This window comes from Podarcis melisellensis (genome assembly GCF_964234715.1).
Source record: "Podarcis melisellensis genome assembly, chromosome: 4".
Taxonomy (NCBI): Eukaryota; Metazoa; Chordata; class Lepidosauria; order Squamata; family Lacertidae; genus Podarcis; species Podarcis melisellensis.
In genome coordinates this window covers 2,654,163-2,675,428 of record NC_138531.1, presented here as the reverse complement: position 1 = coordinate 2,675,428, position 21,266 = coordinate 2,654,163, and the positions used below count along the sequence as shown (strand labels likewise).

The 21,266-nt window shown below is 42.6% G+C and overlaps 1 long non-coding RNA gene across 1 annotated transcript in view; it reads right to left on the bottom strand.

Moving 5' to 3' along the window:
* The window catches only part of LOC309367750, a 214,206-nt gene extending 212,537 nt beyond the window's left edge, over positions 1–1,669 (bottom strand). The window contains exon 1 of the long non-coding RNA XR_014167318.1: positions 1,579–1,669. This is a non-coding gene — a long non-coding RNA (uncharacterized lncRNA). The remainder of the gene's footprint in view (positions 1–1,578) is intronic.
* Between the last annotated feature and the right edge of the window lie 19,597 nt (positions 1,670–21,266).

Sequence of the window (21,266 nt, the reverse complement as noted above, 5' to 3'; positions counted from 1 at the left end):
TTTTCTTACTTTTGAACCTCAAGACTGTGCTCCGGCATTGAGAAGATACATGCGTAAAAATATCACAATTGTCTCAAGATATGCAACTGATACTTAATTAGTTTGATTAGTATTATGTGTTATTACGTAGGAATGTTAAAATGTGTCCGACAGTGTGTTATTTCCACAAATGGGGGGGCTATTTCGTGGCTATTTTGTGTGTAATTGTTTTTATGTTTAATGTCTTATTCCTTACACCCCAGTGGAGGATCCTCATACATTTTATGCCTTTTAACAGACCAGGCTACTATGTAGCCCAATGTTTAGAATTGGATAAATTTATAACCACATTTAGTTGTTTCACCTGGCACTCTGCCAACTTCCCTACCCATTTTAAAATGTGCTAAAACTCACTTTACCAAGGAGAAGCTTCAGGAAGGTGTATATGCTTTGGTTTAGCAGGAATGATCCCTTATAGAGTTAAATTGACTTATTTGGACAAGTGCCCCTTAAGAATGGTTTTGCTTTAACAGATTGGTTTGAAAGTTGAGAACCATGGGGCAAGATAAATTCAAATTGGACTCAGTTTGAATTGGGCAAGTGTATCCAGGCTGCAATTAGCTTTTGGTCCTTAAAGTGCAAGTGAGCAACTTCCCATGACTGCAAGACCAGAGCCTATAATAATAAAATCCCATAGAATGGCCAAGGCAAAGACATTTCTTTCAAGACGTGTCCGAAACCTGTGCCAGCTTTGGTGGGTGCCAGGCAACATGGTTAATATGAAAGCCCTAAGTGGATTCACCAGGGATTGCCACTACTGTGACACCATGCTGGTGTGAGACCACAGAAGAGCTACCTTCGCACCTGAGAACACAAAAACGGTGGAGCTAAAAAAAAAACCAAAAAAACAAAAAACTGCATTTTCTTTTCCAGTCAGTAGTGGACCTTCCTGCTAAACGTAAAGCATTTCTTTACATGTTCTTTTATGTGATATCCTATATCCTATATCCTATATCCAGCTATCTGCACTACTATATTTGCAAATGACCTTAAGAGGCATGGCTTGCAAGCCCCCTTCAGGTTTGCATAAACCCACACATCTGGTACGGTAGATACCAAGTTATTATTTAGTGCACATCTATATAACACGTGTGTACATTGTATTGGTCCATGTTGCTCCCTCCTTTGCTGCCCTGCTCAACCCACCTCCTTTTCCATTAGATCCTATTCCCATTCACAGGGCACCCATACCTTCATCGAGATTTAGGGTGCGGAGAAAAGATTTGCAAGTTCTTACAGAACTTTAATGCAAATGTATCTCCGAATGGGGGACTGTTACGGAAGGGGGGGGCATGTCTTCTTCACTACAATATATTTGCTCAATTTCTCTAGGATTCCATCACCCCTCCCCTGTCCTCCCTAATTCCTCAAGTAAGGTGTCAAGACCCTAATCCTGTCAAATCACTCTGCCAAACCTTTCCTCCGGGCAATGCCAGGTGACAGACTATGCATACACTCAGGAAGCGCTTATCTGCGCATATCTCCAGCTCTGCATATTCCCCCCTCCCTCCTCCTTATGTTAATCTGGTGTAACCCAACCTCTCCTTAATGTATTCATGATGTAATCTGTGTAACCCAACCTTTCCTTAATGTATTCATGATGTATTTTGCACTGTATTCTGGGACATGGAGGGAGTTTCAAAAGTTCATGTCACCCCTTTCTCGCTGTTCAATCTCATCTTGAACCTGTTGCGCAATAAACCTTGGATCTCCGCATTTTGCTCCTGTCCGGCTGAGCTCATTTTCTTCCGCAGGGACCCGCGGACACTTAGTCCGACGAGCTGGGTGGCAGTGTAGCCCCGCACCCAGATTTTAGCCGTAACAACCTCCTGGCAAATAGAAGAGGAAGAAATGGAGGCAGTGAGAGATTTTGCTTTCTTGGGCTCCATGATCACTGTAGATGGTGACAGCAGTCGCGGAATTAAAAGACGCCTGCTTCTTGGGAGAAAAGCAATGACAAACATAGACAGCATCTTAAAAAGCAGAGACATCACCTTGCCGACAAAGGTCCGTATAGTTAAAGCTACGGTGTAGTGAAGTTGGGAAACATTGGTATATCAAACGCTGGTTCACACAGAAGTGAGGTATTGTGGGAGAGACAAAACTGTGGCCTTCTGGGGAAGCGGTATCTGGTCTTTGTAAACTTAATACTTTTCATCTCTGGAAGTGTGAATTAATTACCTCCTGACTCTAGGCAGGATGAGATTTGGGGGCTTCAGTGTGGATAGGGTTGTAAAAAGGTGGAGGAGACGATCAAGTGATTTACAGTTTATGAGCCTGGTATGTGGAAGCGAGGCCTGGGAAGGAAGCAGGACCTTTTGATCTCAAGGTCTATGAGCCTAAACAAAGTTCAGCTGTGCTGGTCTCCTGACAATCAGGAAATATATACTCATCATGCAGCCATTGGTAAATTGGTAATTAACCTAAAGAAATGATTGGTCCCTAAACTGTTCTCCACCTGGGTTTTCAAGGAGAAAGGGTTTGGGAATTCAGATGCAAATTGCAGAACATCTTGCCCTGGTACTTTGCCTGGGGGCGTTTGACCAGTGAAAGGACTCTTGATGACTAACTGTGTTTTGAACTATTGATGCTGTGTGAGTACGGTTTTTATTTAGCTGTATTTTACAACGTTTTTATTTTCTGTTTGTAACCTTCTAAGAAATGTGCAACTTTTGAGTAGCTTTTTTCAATAAATTTGGAAAAGGACTTTTTGTCTTTTGTATTCTGTGTCTTTGCTCGGAGAAGCTAAACTGGTGTCTGACCATTTGGGACACCTACCTGTTGAATTTCTGTCTGTGTCACAGTAAAGTAACTCAGGGCTGCCAAACCCAGTAAATATCAAGGGGGGGTTCTCCTCCTTAAACCCCATTTGAGGGTTGCCTGGGAAAAGGAGGTGGCGGCAGCTTTACCGTTTGGCTTGAGATTTGCAAACCTAGAGAACTCTCCCTCTTCCTGGCCAAGTCTAGGAGGAGAGGTTGGGGTGGGGGGTGGATAGCCAAGCTTACTACCTATGGTTTTCCCAGTAGTGATGTATGGAAGTGAGAGCTGGATCATAAAGAAGGCCGATGGCTGAAAAATTGATGCTTTTGAATTATGGTGCTAGAGGAGACTCTTGAGAGTCCCATGGACTGCAAGAAGATCAAACCTCTCCATTCTGAAGGAACTCAGCCCTGAGTGCTCACTGGAAGGACAGATCCTGAAGCTGAGGCTCCAATACTTTGGCCACCTCATGAGAAGAGAAGCCTTCCTGGAAAAGACCCTGATGTTGGGAAAGATGGAGGGCACAAGGAGAAGGGGACAACAGAGGACGAGATGGATGGACAGTGTTCTCAAAGCTAAAAAACTTAACATCAACAAAGATATAGTAAGATTTTTTTATTGAGATTTTCCCATCATACAGTAAAATGACAACTACAAAAGAAGAAAGAGAAAGAGAAAAGAAAGAAAGGAAAAGAAACATTAGCAAAAAATACAAAAGAGGAACTTTCTATTTCAATTCTTAGATTATCCTTTTTTTCTCCCCCCACTCATAGTACAAAAACCGAAGAATGTGTCTGTATTTTGGCATGTTTCTTTTGTAGGCACACCATTCTCACATGAGGAATTTCAGACTGATTGCCTGCAAAGCACCAGGGGAGGTTAAGTAATTGCTATTTGAGTTAACCCTCCCCCAAATGTAAAGGCTGCTCATTTGGGAGAACAACTTCTGAATTTGGCATGGTTCATAGCATCAGAGGGGATGATGATCATGGCTGAAAACGTCATCTAATTCACATTGTTGCAATGCAGCCCCCCCCCAGCCTCCCAGCAGTCCAAGATTCCAGGGGCTTCTTCAAGGGTTTGTGCTGCTTTTGGCGAATGAGGCACAGCAGAGACTGTGGTGTCTTTAGGATATACAGTTTATTCACATGTACATATACAACCTGAGCCTGCAATGGACAGGTTCACCGCATTAAAAGCCCCAAAGGGTCTTGCTTCTCCCATAGCTGCAGCCTTGGATTCAAACTTTGCTTCTAGCTTACATCATGGCAAACTCTCAGCTCTGGCTTTGCCTTTCTAGACACCTGAAAGTTGCGTAAGGGCCATTCACCCATTTGCCATCTCACACAGAGCCCCTTTCTTCATTTAATGGCCCATCACCCAGGCTATCACCCCACCATGAACTATTGGCTATTCCAAGAATTAGAAGGGGGCCCAGGCATTCAGCTTAACCCCCCACCAAAAAACCCCACTCCAACCTTCAAAACTCCCCCTCTCTTTCATTCATATATATATATATATATATATATATGAATATATATGTTTGACAAGTAAAATATCACCTAAGTTTGTCCTGTGATGCTCACATCGTGACATCACTAGGAAGGGACACGCTCCACCTTGTGTGCTGCTGGAGTAAAGGCTGGCTGGGCTCTGCATGCCAAAGAGAGAGGCAAGCAAAGCTCTCGCAGTCCTCCACACGTGGGCATCTAGGAATGGGATGCGTTGGAAAGCTAAGGGTTTTCTATACATTAAATACTATGTTGATGTTTTAATATAAGTAAACATTCAAAACAAATTTGTGTGTATAGTTGCACATGCACTCATAAACCAGGAATACCTTACTTTCTTTCTTTTTGCATCAAATTGATGAACGAGGTCATCTCATCCACTAGTGGTACTTCCCTTTTTACTTTATTATTTACTTTAAATTCTTTATAGTTACCTTAATGGAGGAGGATCCTTTTCTCAAAATAGGGCATTTGGGATTAAGATTAGATAGGGAATAGTTCGTATGTTTGACACCTACACAAAACAAATGCATGTGCTAAGTCCATGTGAGTGTTAATTAGTATTTTATAATTAGAAACCTCTGCACTGTGTCTTGCACTATAAAGTACTGATAAAAAAACACACACTGGCATCAACAGAATAGAGCCCAAGAGACAGACCTTCATTTAATGCTCTTTGAATGTTCTGATGCCATTAAGAAAACCAAGATATTGAGAACGGAGGATTAGGAAAGCTTAAAAACTAACGTGAGAAAACATTATCAGACCCCAGCAATCTGTTTCATAGAATCATAGAATTGTGGAGTTGGAAGAGACTCCGAGGGTCATCTAGTCCAACGCCCTGCAATGCAGGAATCGATTTATTAAATTTACATCTTGCCCTGCCTCCATGGTACTCAGGGAGTACCTCTCCTGCCCTTATTTTATCTTCACTAGAACACTGAGATGTAGCTTAGGCTGAAATTGCCCCAATGTGGCCCAGTGACCTTTATGGGCAAGTAGAAATTTGGCCAGTTCACAAAAACATTGCCAGATTAAAGGAACCTCAGAGCTGCACACACATCTTGGTGGGGATCTGAATTGGTCCTCTACAGGCAGCGGTCTATTTCCAGGTAAAGTAAAAACTGCAAGTTTTCACCTATAAACCTTCAACCCTCTGGAACCAGGATATCCGAAGCCTCACCTCCTGCACTTTTCAGTTTAATAAGATACCTAGCTAAGGCTCTGCTTTGAAACCTCCCATCTCTAGAAGTCACTACCAGGACAGATACTTCTCAGTAGTGGCACCTTCTTTGTAGAATATTTGCCAGATGCTTACATTATTAAAACTTTATTTTTTTCTCTTATTTTGGTACCATTTAATTTTAAGGATTTATAATTAAACTGCAGTTTAATCTGTTGCTGTTTCAATATTCTTGTTTAATCTCACTACTGTATAGTGTGCTTGTTTGCTTATAAAATTTTAATGCTTAATATGATAAAATATAGAAGAGGCTTACATAGTTTAAAAAAACCAATAATAGTACAAACTGTAGCGTGTAGTATTACCTAGCAGTTGGGAAGATGTAATCATCAAACTTCAAAGTGCATCTTTTCTCCTTCCACTTGTAAGGCTCAAGTGTTGAGTGTTTTCATATTTTCAAATACATATTAGGACAATACCTTCATTATTTCATTTCATTTCATTTTTAATTTGTATACCATCTTTCTATATATACCCAAGGCAGTTTACAAGCTAAATAAACAACAAAATAGACAAGAAAGATCACACACATAATATCAATATGATCTAATACAAAAAGTCACAATAATTTTTAAATAAACAACCTATATCAAAGAAAACAACATTCAATAATCCATTTGAATATAATAGTATGCAGTAACATTAAATATCAACAAAAGTGCCACAAAATAGTGGGAACCATCCCCAGGCCTCGGCAGGCTCATTGCTAGAAGGTTCAGGCTCAGCCAAGCATACCTGCAATCCCAATCTCACCATACTACTCAAGAATAAAAGGGATTGCCTGCACTCCTCAGCAGAGAAGGGTTCCGGGGGAGCATCTGAACATGGCTTTGAATGGGGCCTGGGATGCTATATAACCCTTCAGTTAAGGTGGTTGTAAAATAACATGGACCACATAAAAACAAATGTAGCCAAAACCAAATTGTTGTGTTTGAGACTGCCACTCCATGCACGCTATCCTGGGAGTCACTCTCATTGATCTCATTTGACAAGAAACGCATAGAATTTCTCTGGAATGGATGGCACCAACCTAAGGAATAATGAGTTCTATGCCTTTTATTGGACCTAGAAACTTGGGAATGCCTTGAACAACAACAATCAAGGAATGCCTTGATTTGCCATCACAGGCACTGGATTGTGCAGATTAAAAGAACAAAAGTTGTGAGTTTGCTTCCTCAAATTCTGTTTATTTAGTGCAAATGACATCTTCAGAATTTCCTAATTTTTATTTAAGAAAGATTTCCAGAGATCAGAGAGTGACCTCTGTTGCTGCTCAATTTTGAGATATTGATATCTGTTTATTGTTCATCTCAGGCATTTATAAGCAACTAGGACTTGCAGCCTAATGTTCAGAATCCTCAAATAAATGCAGTGGAGACAAACATGGATGAATTAACCTGTCCTCTTTGCACTTCACAGCTATGACTGCACATAGCAATAAAGCAGATCCTGTTGATTTTAAACCCTCTCATTACATGGTACTATAAATCCATACAAAACATACACTGTTTTCATCCACAGTATCTGGGATATATATATGTCCCTTCTGGATTATGGCCACTGGTACAAAAAGAGAAGAAAGTGTTTGTTAATTTAGTTAAAAGGAAAAATAGATATGGTAAAATAAAAGACAAATTTATCGAATGCCTAAATCCAGGTTTGGGGCAAATACTATTTGGTGAGTGAGCCCCAGCAGACAATTAAAATCACAAAATATGCAGCGAAGCCAAACATGGAAAGATAGGCTGTTAGACATTTAAAATATCTTCTAAGTTTCTTCCAAAGTTCCCCACTTTCCTTAGCATAGAGAGGTCACAAGTTGGGTAAGTTAAAAATGGTTTACTTACAAACTTCCCAAAGGTCTGGTTCATGTGCTTTTCCATACAGCAGCAAGAAAAGGTTGTACATTGTAAATGTTTCTAAATTATTTGTGAAGAGACACATTCCAAGGGGTTTCCATATCGACAGAGAATAGGCAGAGAGAGACTTTCCAAAAAATGCAGTAGATGAGGTATTGGTCTAAGTCTCCTGCTGTGTAGAGAGTGACTGAACTGAACCAGGGCATTTGCAGAAAAGGAGGTCATGGAGCCACAGTGATTCATAGCTGTATTCTAGAAAAGAGTTTCTGTTTGATCCAGAACCTTCCCCATCCTAGGGCTCATCCACACTTCTCTTTGCCCCATTTCTAGAAAGCAGAGGCCCAAGCAGTCTTCCCCTTGTCCCAACCCTTTCCCAGGGAAAACCTGCTCTTTAGCTCTACATCAGGGCAAACTTCAACCCAGAGAAAACCCCAAATGCCATTTGCTCTGATGGAGCGTCCAAGAGTGGTTTTCCCTGGGCAAAAGCAGCAGTATAAGAAGAAGAGGAGAAAAGCCCCCTGTTGAGTATCTGGCAATAGACTGCATAGGAACAGAAGCAGGAAACAGCTTTCTGTTTGTATCTTGGCTTGCATCGTTTAAGGATGGAGCAGGGTCTCTTTGGGATCCAGGGCAGCTCTGACAGCCACGTTGAGCTTCCAGGCTGTCAGTTGCCTGTACCTAATCTAAATAATTAACAGCTTTGCATTTGCACATGAAACTGATGAAAAGGGAGTGCAAATATTTTTGTTCTCCATTTCAGAGTGTACATGATATTTCCATGTATTATTATTTCTCTCTGAAGAAGGTAAATAATGAATAGTTATTAAATCTTGACTATTTATAGAAACCTCCCTAATTAATTTGGAGGTTTTTGAAAATGCGAACTTCATAAATATTGAATTGAGTTTTTACCTCAGTGGGGAGCAGTTTTCTATATCTGCAGCATTAACAATCTGATAATTCATGCTTCATTTTTCTGTGTCCTTTCATTTGTATGTGATCTGCAGAATAGATAATAAATGCTTTAACATCCATCCTATTAGAATTCTTTTTTGTCCCAAATGTGCAACCTTTCAAAGAATGCGGAAAATTAGAATCACACAAACTGTAGAATCAAAAGGTAAAGGTAAAGGACCGCTGGATGGTTAAGTCCAGTCACAGGTGACTCTGGGGTGCAGCGCTCATCTCGCTTCAGGCTGAGGGAGCAGGCAGACAGCTTTCCGGGTCATGTGGCCAGCAGGACTAGGCCACTTCTGGGCATTTCCCAGAGGTCGCATGTGGCTGGCTACTGTGGAAAAGAGGCTAGTGGGTTTGATACGCCTTGGTCTGATCCAGCAGGATCCCTCCTGCATTTCAGGCAGAAGTTTGGCGTAACTCTGGATAGAGCCTTAGGAAAGGAGATGAAGTGAAGCAAGTGGAACTGGAAATGCCCTTGAAGCACAGCAACTTCTGTGCAGAGGAAGTCCCTAGAACAAGGGAAATGCAGCTCTCCAAACGTGTGGGGTGGATTGTTAACGTTCATAAAGTCCGTTAAGCAGGTGAAAGAAGACAAAGAAGAAAGTAGAAGCTGCCTAGAAAAGATATATAACTCCATGTTATTTCTGATTTGCTTCTGTTTTAATTTTTCCTTGCTGTCAGTCCAACAGGAATAAGTACTTGCCTATTTTGTATAGTAGGATCCAATTCTACCCCCCACTCTGGTGGGATGTGTGAATTAAAAATAAGCAAGCCTCACCCAATGGCAAGTGATTCACCTCTTTATTGCAAGTGTGGGTTAAAAAGCATTTTAAAAAAAACATCCCTCAAGTTTCACTTAATGAGAAACCTCAAACTTCAGTTAGTATTTTATTTTAGGCAATGGTACTTTGGCATGTTAGGGACACAGGTGGCGCTGTGGGTTAAAGCCTCAGCGCCTAGGACTTGCTGATCGAAAGGTCGGCGGTTTGAATCCCTGCGGCGGGGTGCGCTCCCGCTGCTCGGTCCCAGCGCCTGCCAACCTAGCAGTTCGAAAGCACCTCCGGGTGCAAGTAGATAAATAGGGACCGCTTACCAGCGGGAAGGTAAACGGCGTTTCCATGTGCAGCTCTGGCTCGCCAGAGCAGCGATGTCACACTGGCCATGTGACCTGGAAGTGTCTCCGGACAGCGCTGGCCCCTGGCCTCTTAAGTGAGATGGGCGCACAACCCCAGAGTCTGTCAAGACTGGCCCGTACGGGCAGGGGTACCTTTACCTTTACCTTTTTACTTTGGCATGTGCATGTCTGATTTAAGCCATTGTGAAACAGTAGTTATTTGTTGACTGGAAGCGTATCTTTCCATGGCCTTCCTCACTTTCACCAGTTTTTCTTTTCCTATTTCTGTTCTAGCAAATAATACCCATACACATGTCAATACCATAAACCAAAGCAGAGAAGAAATTGACCCGCATGATGCATTTCTATTCAGTGATTGCTCTCCAGGTCAGAGGGCTAAATTGTCTAGCGGTTCAGACTGAAACAAACTGCTTGAGCTGAAGCCTCTATTTTCATAAGACATTTTGAAAGGATGCCGCCCACCTCATCTGTATTCCTGTTCAAGGAAACACAGTGAGGAAGAAAAAGTAACATGTGGAGGATTAGACTGGAAAATGGTCATTTTTTGAAAAAGCTTGGATAGTTTTAAAAAAGTGGATACTTAATTTGAGAAATACTTAGTTATTCATCTTATAGAAAGGGTCAGAAAGAGAAATGTTTCATGGAAAAGGGGGAAATAAATGTTCAAGGACTGTCATGTGACAGACCTTAAAGATAGTTTCATACGGGTAAGATTCACACAAAAAAGGAGTGATCAAAACATGCTTCGGGTCATGAATGGAGGGAGGGGCAACAGTTCCTTCAAGTTCCTTCCCACACAACTCAAGTAGTCCTGGGGAGTGGCTCCAACTCTTGAGGTTGGACTTTTTGCTGTTGCTCTTTTTATTTTTTCAATATACTTTATTACTTAATATTATCAATATCATAAAATACCAGCTGTGAGTGCTGAAGGCCCTTTCCACCTGGCCCTGGGGGGGGGGGAGGCTCATCCTGCTCAGGGATGCAGGGCAGCAGCTGAAGAAGGAGCAAAAAAGGGTTTTCTGGTGTGTGTGTTTCTTTGTGGCTGATTAGCTGCTCTCCCTGTGCAAAGGTCAGAGGGGGCAGGGTTTCTGTTGAGGCAGGTGATTAGCTGTGGGAGGAGCTTATCAGAGCTTGCAGGGCAGCAGCGCGCACCTAGCGGCGTGCGCAGTTTGATCCATCTTTTAGATTTAGGGGAGCTAGTCTCAAACGTTTGTTGGGGGAGACCTAGGGTTTTTTTTGGGGGGAAGTTATTTGTCCTGTCTTCACGCTTTTTATGATGGATGACCGCTGTAGCCACCCCCAATGACACGTTCTCAAGATGGAGGGTGAGGGAACAGCTGCAGTCGCCTGCGGTTCCTGCGCAATGTTTGCCATCTTGCCAAAGGTTGCAGGCAGCTTTACCTGCAGCAATTGCATGTTGACTGCCCTCTTAGAAGACAAAGTCCAGCGACTGGAGGAACGTGTAGCTACACTCCAAAGAATTAGAGAGCTGGACCTCTTCTTGGAAGCAACAGAGCACACCGTCTCCACCAAGGAGAAGACAGGGGACTCCCCTGAGAAGGAGGCTAGTTCACCAAGACAGGAGCCAGATTTATGGAGAAATGTGACTCAAAGAAGTAGGAGGCCCAGGGTTCGCTCTGATTGTTTAGAAATACACAATTGCTTTGAGGTCCTCTCCCCTAGCATGGAAGGCGAAGAGCAGACTCCATTTGAGGATCTCTCCCTCATTACAGTCAATCAGGTATATGAAGACGAGCAGCAAAGTCAGTCCTCAGGGAACGTGCAGACGACCTTGGAACGGACAGCTCACGGAAGAACCCTGACCAGACCTAAGAGGAGGCGTGTAGTGGTGATAGGGGATTCCCTACTGAGGGGAACAGAAGCAGTGATCTGTGGGCCTGACAAGATGTCTTGGGAAGTGTGCTGTCTCCCCAGGGCTAAGATCCAAGATGTAACTGAACGACTGCAAGGAATCATAAAACCCACTGACAAATACCTCTTCCTCTTGGTTCATGTGGGAACCAATGACACTGCAAGCAATAGCCTCCAGAAGATCAAAAGAGACTACAAGGCTCTGGGTAGGAAATCGAAGCAATTGAATGCACAAATTGTCATCTTATCTGTCCTCCCTGTTGAATGACATGGCCCAGGGAGAGAGGATAAAATAGTGGAAGTGAACAGCTGGCTTCGCAAATGGTGTAAACAGGAACGGTTTGGATTCTTAGATCACGGACTGCAGTTTCTTGAAGATGGACCTCTGGCAAGCGATGGGCTGCACCTCACAACGGTTGGGAAGAATGTTTTTGCCAAAAATCTCAGAAACCTCATCAGGAGGGCTTTAAGCTGACTAATGTGGGGGAGGGAGACAGTGTTCCAGAAGGTAGGAGTCGTATCAATTGATGAAGATGATCATCCAAATGTCATAGACCAAATGGAGCAAACAGCACGCAGACCTAGTGGTGGGAGGAAAAAATCCTTAAATAAGAGACACAGGGTCATGATTAATGGATTTCAATGTCTGTACACTAATGTGCAAAGCATGGGAAATAAACAAGATGAGCTTGAGCTCTTGGTACAGCAAACTAAATATGACATAATAGGCATCACTGAAACCTGGTGGGATAAGTCCCACGATTGGAATGTAATAATGGGGGGATACAATCTATTTCAGAGAAACAGACCAGACACGAAAGGAGGAGGAGTGGCGTTATATGTCAGGGATGTGTATACCTGTGAAGAGATCCAAGATTTAGAACCTCAAAGCCAAAGTGAGGGCATTTAGGTCAAAATTAAGGGAGAGAAGAATAACAGTGACCTCATTGTATGAGTTTACTATAGATCCCCAAGCCAAACGGAGGACATAGATGATGCCTTCCTGGAACAGATGGCCAAGCATGCAAAAGGAAGGGAGATAGTAGTAATGGGGGACTTCAATTACCCGGATATTTGTTGGATGTCAAACTCAGCCAACAGCATAAGGTCAAACAGATTCCTCACTGGCCTTGCAGACAACTTCATTGTCCAGAAAGTGGGAGAAGCAACAAGAGGAACAGCCATTTTAGATCTGGTCCTAACCAATGTTGATGACCTGGTTAGTGGGGTAGAAGTGGAAGGATCATTAGGCGCGAGTGATCATGCTATTCTGAAGTTTACTATACAGTGGAAAGGAGCAGCCAAGCATACTAGGACTCAATTTCTTGACTTTAAGAAAGCCGACTTCATAAAACTTGTGGAAGTGCTGGGTGAGATCCCTTAGACAGTAATACTAAAAGGAAAGGGAGTTCATGATGGCTGGGAGTTTGTTAAGAGGGAGATAGTAAAAGCACAACTTCAGGCAATACCAATGAGACGGAAACATGGAAGTTGCCTAAAGAAGCCAGGGTGGCTATCTAAAGAACTTTTAACTGATTTAAGATTAAAAAAGGATGTGTACAAAAAATGGAAATGGGGGGGAAACCACCAAAGAGGAATTCAAACAAATAGCCAGCACGTGTAGACACAAAGTCAGAAAAGCTAAAGCACAGGATGAACTCAGGCTTGCTAGAGAGGTTAAAAGCAACAAAAAAGGCTTTTATGGGTATGTTCGTAGCAAATGGAAGAACAAAGAAACAGTGGGGTCACTCAGAGGAGAAGATGGTGAAATGCAAACAGGGGACACAGAAAGGGCTGAACTCCTCAATGCCTTCTTTGCCTCAGTCTTCTCCGATAAAGAAAACAATGCCCGACCTGAAGAATTTGGAGCAAATGATTCAGCAGAGGAAACAAAGCCCAGAATAACTAAGGAGATAGTCCAAGAATACCTGGCTAGTCTTGATGTATTCAAGTCTCTAAGGCCAGATGAACTGCATCCAAGAGTATTAAAAGAACGGGCAGATGTGATCTCAGAACCAGTGGCAGTCATCTTTGATACCTTGATTTCAGCAAGGCATTTGACAAGGTGCCCCATGATATTCTTGTAAAGAAGCTGGTAAAATGCGGTCTTGACTATGCTACCACTCAGTGGATTTGTAACTGGCTGACTGACCGAACCCAAAGGGTGCTCATCAATGGTTCCTCTTCATCCTGGAGAAGAGTGACTAGTGGGGTGCCACAGGATTCTGTCTTGGCACCCATCTTTTTCAACAACTTGGATGATGGACTCAAGGGCATCCTGATCAAATTTGCAGATGACACCAAACTGGGAGGACAGGATCACACTTCAAAACAACCTTGACATATTAGAGAACTGGGCTAAAACAAACAAGATGAATTTTAACAGGGAGAAATGTAAAGTATTGCACTTGGGCAAAAAAAATAAAAAATGAGAGGCACAAATACAAGATGGGTGACACCTGGCTTGAGAGCAGTACATGTGAAAAGCATCTAGGAGTCTTGGTTGACCACAAACTTGACATGAGCCAACAGTGTGACGCGGCGGCTAAAAAAGCCAATGCAATTCTGGGCTGCATCAATAGGCGTATAGCATCTAGATCAAGGGAAGTAATAGTGCCACTGTATTCTGCTCTGGTCAGACCTCACCTGGATTACTGTGTCCAGTTCTGGGCACCACAGTTCAAGAAGGACACTGACAAACTGGAACGTGTCCAGAGGATGGCTACCAAAATGGTCAAAGGCCTGGAAACGATGTCTTATGAGGAACGGCTAAGGGAGATGGGCATGTTTAGTCTGGAGAAGAGGAGGTTAAGGGGTGATGTGATAGCCATGTTCAAATATACAAAAGGATGTCACATAGAGGAGGCAGAAAGGTTGTTTTCTGTTGCTCCAGAGAAGTGGACACGGAGCAATGGATCCAAACTACAAGAAAGAAGATTCCACCTAAACATTAGAAAGAACTTCCTGACAGTAAGAGCTGTTCGACAGGGGAATTTGCTGCCAAGGAGTGTGGTGGAGTCTCCTTCTTTGGAGGTCTTTAAGCAGAGGCTTGACAACCATATGTCAGGAGTGCTCTGATGGTGTTTCCTGCTTGGCAGGGAGTTGGACTCGATGGCCCTTGTAGTCTCTTCCAACTCTATGATTCTATGATCTGCATGACCATGAATATGCAGACAATCTCACAAAGTCAACCGTCATCTTCATAACTACGGGGGAGTATTTTCACCATATTTTCATCCATGAATGTTTACCGCTGCCTTTCTCCCAGTGCAGCTCCATTATCCACTGAACCTTCGTGAACTTTTATTTGAGCTGCTGTATAATTCTTTTTAAAATGATCTTCTTCATCAATGTGCACACATCTGTTCCCATGCTTTGCAGCCTCAAACGAGTCTAATTCCAGCAATCTTTTACAAGATATATAACATCAAGCTCTTGATAAAAACTCATTCCTTTTTCAGGGGTCCTTGGTTCATCCCCCTTCTGCTGGCCGGCTTTTGGTATAAGGTTGTGTCATCTGCATATCTGAGGTTGTTGATATTTCTTCCGGCAATCTTAATTCCGGCTATGGATTCATCCAGCCCAGCCTTTCGCCTGATGAATTCTGCATATAAGTTATATAAGCAGGGAGACAATATACAGCCTTGTTGTATTCCTTTCCCAATTTTGAACCAATCAGTTGTTGCATATCCAGTTCTAACTGTAGCTTCTTGTCCCACATAGAGATTTCTCAGGAGACAGATGAGGTGATCAGGCACTCCCATTTCTTTAAGAACTTGCCATAGTTTGCTGTGGTCGACACAGTCAAAGGCTTTTGCATAGTCAATGAAGCAGAAGTAGATGTCTTTCTGGGACTCTAGCTTTCTCCATAATCCAGCGCATGTTTGCAATTTGCCCATTTGACTTCACTCTCCAGGATGTCTGGCTCAAGGTCAGCAACCACACTACCTGGGGTGTACGAGACATCCATATCTTTCTGGTATAATTCCTCTGTGTATTCTTGCCACCTCTTCTTGATGTCTTCTGCTTCTGTTAGGTCCTTACCACTTTTGTCCTTTATTATGGTAATCTTTGTACGAAATGTTCATTTCATAGCTCCATAGCTATGTTTGTGCGAATCTGGGGCCATACTAGGTCACTGTCACCCACAGATGATCACTTCACATTGAGTCTGCAGAACTTTGTAACCTTGTTTTCTGAGGTTACTATCTGGGGCTAGATGTTAACACCCTTGGTTTCTGTCATCCCTTTCTACAATAAGCACATTAATTCTGCCTCAAATTATGTACAATTTGTGTTACTTCTAAAACACACACACAGAGAGAGAGAGAGAGCGCTAAAAATAAGTCAATCCTTGCTGACCTCCCATTCTCAATTAATAGTTAAAATCTGACTAAAAGCTATCATGGTACTCGCAAACTGTCAGTCTGCTGTCTCTTTGTGAATGATGAGTGTCTTCAACTGAATGGACGAAAGTTGTGATCACACATGATGCTGAGGCACACAAGAAGGCATGTTGAGAAGCAAGAGATTACCAGAGCATGTTCAATGAATTATTGCAAATATATCTAAAGGTGCAGCTCATGCTCATTGTATTACTGGAAATATCTAAAGGCATAAATCATGCTGAGGTTTTTGAATGGCACAGTAACATGATCCATGTTCCCTAAAGACATTTATTCTTAGATCACTCTCTTTTCTCCTTAGTTTCCCCCTAAATATCAATCTCTTTTTTCTCTTTCTTTCCCTTCCAGCTGAACACATCAGTTTATCATAAAAAATGGAGTAGTTAATGAACACATTTTGCCTGTATACACATTACCCACTTAGAATGACCTAGCTGCATTTCCCCCCCTCAATTTAGATCAAAGCTGGGGGGGGGGACGCATTAACCTAAGGAACTACAGGATAGATCCATGATCAATGTAGGTTGTGGCTAACATTGTGTATACACCACTTCCTGGGAGTGCACTGGAGGCAGAGTAATGTGAGCGTGTACACAGCCTTAAAATCAGAAAACCATTAACATTTAGTTTTCAGTGGTATAGTAAATCTGCCATAGAACTGTATCACTTCAGGTGGCAGGTGAGGACTTACATGACAAATAGAAACAGAAATAGAAATTTATCAACCCAACTCTGTAAAGACTACATGCATTTAACTTTTCACACAAAGCTCCAAGCAGCTCCCTTCATCAGGAGTATGGGGAATTCCCAAAATAGAACTATACTACATCGCCAACCATGTGTGCCACATAATCCCATACATCCCAGAAGACAAAACCACCCTTTATATTCATCTCAGCTAAAAGAAGCTCGAAAGTTATCTATAGATGGTATCTAACACCATGGAAGCTGGCACTGATACACACAGGAACCTCACCAAAGTGCTGGAGAGGCAGCACCACCACAGGCACAAACGTCCACATGTGGTGGGAATGCCATAAAATTCAACACTTTTGGACATCAGTCCTACAAGAAATCCACAAAATAACAAAACAGGGATTAGAAGCAATTCCAGAACTGGCCCAGAACTTTTCCAAGACAACAATGCACGCCCACACTACAAAGAATTTATAAGCCACCTACTAGAAGCCACATAACTAGACACTGGAGTCAACCTGTCAGGAGTCAACATGGACCACTGGTACCAAAGTGTATGGGAACCAGCCTTACTAGAAAAGCTAACCAACAAATTGAAATTAGCATGAGGACAAACAAAAAAGGATGCCTTCACCCTGGTATGGCTTCCCCTTATTACATATACAGCCCAGCAACACAAAAACATAGACAACCTCCCCAACAGCATACCAATCAATATGTCTAATTTGACCCAAGAAACCCGTCCCCCTCACATACAACAAAATTCACTGCAACCAATCAAATGCAACCAACCATGCTCTGAGATCCCCAATCTCCCATACTACCAACAAAAACAAAGAAATGAATAGATAATGAACCTATCCAGGCAATGCTGACACAAAGCTCCACACGTACCCTGTGCAAAAGAAGGAAAGAACACAGCCCCCTTCTCTCCCTGCCTTTTTCTCCCCACCAAATTCACAATGCCTATGATATCAGGTGTGTCACACCAAATGCAACTGACCTGCAAAAAAGACTCTGTGAACTGAAAACAGAGACACTACATGTAGAATTGTTATCCATGAATATGTTTCAATAAAAGCATTTTAAAAAAAATAAATAGAAATTTCTATTTGAAATAAGGCTTGGACCTGTCTTTCTGATATTTAAGTTGCAATCCTATCCCAACGAGGTCTACCTACTCAGGTAGAGATAGGGATACACAAATCATTACTATGTATCAATTGAATATTATTTCAGTTTGCCCCAAGTGTAAAAGTTAGATTTTGTTTTTCTTGTTTACTCCCCACACTGTGAATTGCTCAATTTTGATCATACTTCAATATCAGTATGTTATGAAATAAAGTTTCATAATGTGAAAGTGTAATGTGAAATACTACAAACATTTAGCAAGCCACTGTAGAGCCTGTATTTTATCTTTGGTTTCATGCTGCACATCAAGACCTTATGTCTCATTCCCTTCTCTAAATGGCTGCTGGAGGGTATGTATTAGTCTCAGAGGTGCACCATATTCTTCCCATGGATCCCACAGCCCTGAGCTGCAATCCAAATGTGACCAACTTAATGGGAATTAGTAAGAGGATATGTTGATTATATTTAATCCTCTACAGAACCCACATATGTAGGATAAGGAAAGGAAAAATGGCTGGTACCTGTTTTTCAAATTGCAGAGCTAGCACATAAAGAGCCCCAGTAAAGGTGAAGAAGAAGAAGAGTTTGGATTTGATATCCCGCTTTATCTCTACCCGAAGGAGTCTCAAAGCGGCTAACATTCTCCTTTCCCTTCCTCCCCCACAACAAACACTCTGTGAAGTGAGTGAGGCTGAGAGACTTCAGAGAAGTGTGACTGGCCCAAGGTCACCCAGCAGCTGCATGTGGAGGAGCGGAGACGCGAACCCGGTTCCCCAGATTATGAGTCTATCACTCTTAACCACTACACCACACTGGCTCCCCTGACCGTTAGGTCCAGTCGCGGACGATTCTGGGGTTGTGGCGCTCATCTCGCCGAGGGAGCTGGCGTACAGCTTCCGGGTCATGTGGCCAGCATGACTAAGCCGCTTCTGGCGAACCAGAGCAGCACACGGAAACACCGTTTACCTTCCTGCCGGAGTGGTACCTATTTATCTACTTGCACTTTGACGTGCTTTTCGAGCTGCTAGGTTGGCAGGATCAGGGAGCGAGCAACGGGAGCTCACCCCGTTGCGGGGATTCGAACCACAGACCTTTTGATCGGCAAGTCCTAGGCTTGCCAACCACGCCACCTGCGTCCCAAGGAGCCCCAGTAGCAGAATTTAAATCTCATTGTTAGGCAGATTAATGAAACCTAGTAATGGGTTTCAAAACTTCTTTTATCCCATTCCATCTGCTTGATGCAGCTGTCCCTCTCCCATCCTGCAGTGAAACAGACCACATTCTGAAGTAAGTTTAATTTACTTACTTAATAGGGGTCAGAGTCATGCATTGTACTTCATGCAACAGCAATAAGATAATGCAGGTAATCAATGTACTGTACTTGAAATTCAGCAAAAGCAGCCTCAGACACGCATCTGACACTGGGAGCTAGGTTGAGGCATGCCTCCCCCCTTGCTTGCAGCATGGAGAGGGAGGAAGGGAGGGAGAGAATGAAGAGAAAGAAGCTTTGCTTCCTTCCTCTCAGGAGAAGAGGGTATGTGATATCACTGTACTTACTCTAGAAATTTGGAAATCTATGGTTCTTAACCCCTTCATATACTAACTAGCATTGTTATGTATGACTGCAAATCTCTCACACAATTTACATAATTAACAGCACCCCTGAGAACCTAACCCTCAAATACATTGCAATCACCCTGCTGTTTGTGCTTTCCTCCCCTCTGGTCTATGGTACAGAGTAGGAGAGGGGGTGGGGACCTGCCAAAATGCAGTCAGCCCAAAATTTCTACTCAGCTCCAAAGCAACTACAGGGTTTACATTCCTGGGGGTTTTGCAGGAAATCAGAACCACCCAAGATCTTGCAGGATCTCATCTGGTGCCACAAGACCTCAGAGAGGCTCACACCCCTGAGCTCTGTGAGCAAGACAGGGGACTTACAAAGCTCTTCTGCAAAGGGAAAACCTTGTGAGAGCCTTCAGAGCCTGGTAAGCGAGGTCTCCAACCCTGAATGATTGACTGGCAATTCGTGTAAAGCTGCAGTCATGCAAAGTAAAATCAGTGTAAGTTGCAATCGACCTGTAGTTTGGATCTGCACTATACTAGAGGAGAGATGGGTGCCATAAATGGAAAAAAGGCCAAAGAGGGGCAGCTATAGGTTTAACCTTGTGGTCACAATCCTCTGTAGGGATGATCACCATGCCAACCCTGCCCCTCCCCTCCCTCTCCACAAAATCTGCTGCAGGTAGAAGCTATGATCTAGGCTTTGAGGCAGCATTCTTTTCTGTTACACCCAGGGGAAAAGACTATACATGAAGTGAGTGAGTTTCCACAATGTAGATACTACTGCTGCTGCTGCTGCTATTTAAAAAATAAATAAATAATCTCTTCTTAATGCACCCTAAAGTTCTGGCTAAGGGTAGCTTTAAAGAGAAGTAATTATATTTTACTTATTCTTATCTACACAGCAGTTTGATTGCTAACTGGCTGTGTAGTCAACAGCAAGGTAGATAGTTATCTCATTTCTGGAAATGCTAGTTCGGGATAACTTGAATGGTTGCAAACGTAACAAAGAACATGTAGGGTTGTAGCATAATTAAGCAAAATTAATTTGGCTAGCAAATGCAGACAGTTCTTCTCTCAGGCTATTTACCAATTGATTTTAACTAGATTTGTTTCAGAAGGGAAATGTGAACAACTGCTCTGCTATTAATACATTCTTCTCAACACTGAATAATAGGATTTTAGGCTTAAACCCACCAGATGATCATGAACTATGTATGGGATAACAAAAAATATCTGATATTAAATTAAAAGAATGCCTTTTCAGATAGATACAGTTTGGAACCTTGGAACTGAGATTACTTTAGAAACACTTTAAAAAGTTTGATTGACGATATTAAGAGTATTAAGAGCACACAGCTCAAATCACTTGAAAGGTCTACCAAGAAGTGCTCTTGCATATCTACCTTTCAATTCAATGGGAGCATTTCCTGGTAGATTGTCCACAGAGTCTTTCAAGGGAGAACTGTAAGGGAACCCAAGAGGCATCTAGTCCAAGCCCCTGCAATGCAGGAATCCACACGAGATCATCCATTACAGATGGCCACCCGTCCTCTGCTTTAAAACCTCCAAGGAAGGAGAGTCCACCATCTTCCAAGGAGACAGTTTCACTGTCAAACAGTTCACATCTTCACAAAGTTCTTCCTGATGCTTAGTCAGAATCTCCTTTCTTGTAACTTGAAGCCATTGATTCAGGCCCTACCCTCTGAAGCAGGAGAAAACAAGCTTGCTCCCTCTTCCACGTGACAGCCCATCAGATATTTGAAGATGGTTGTTCTATCTCCTCCCAGTCTCCTCTTTTCCAGGCTAAACATACCCAACTCCTTCAACCACTCCTCATGAGGTTTGTTTTCCAGACCCTTGATCATCTTGGTCGCCCTCCTCTGAACATGTTCCAACTTTTGCCATAACTTTTAAGATACCACAGGAAACATTAATAGTTTTGCCATGGGCACCTGTCAGAGCCACATTAACTGATGGAAGACCTATAACATAACATTCTGGTTTCCTTCTTGAAAGCCAGTGCTGAGAATAAAAGTAAAGGGACTTCTGACCATTAGGTCCAGTCACAGACGATTTTGGGGTTGCGTGCTCATC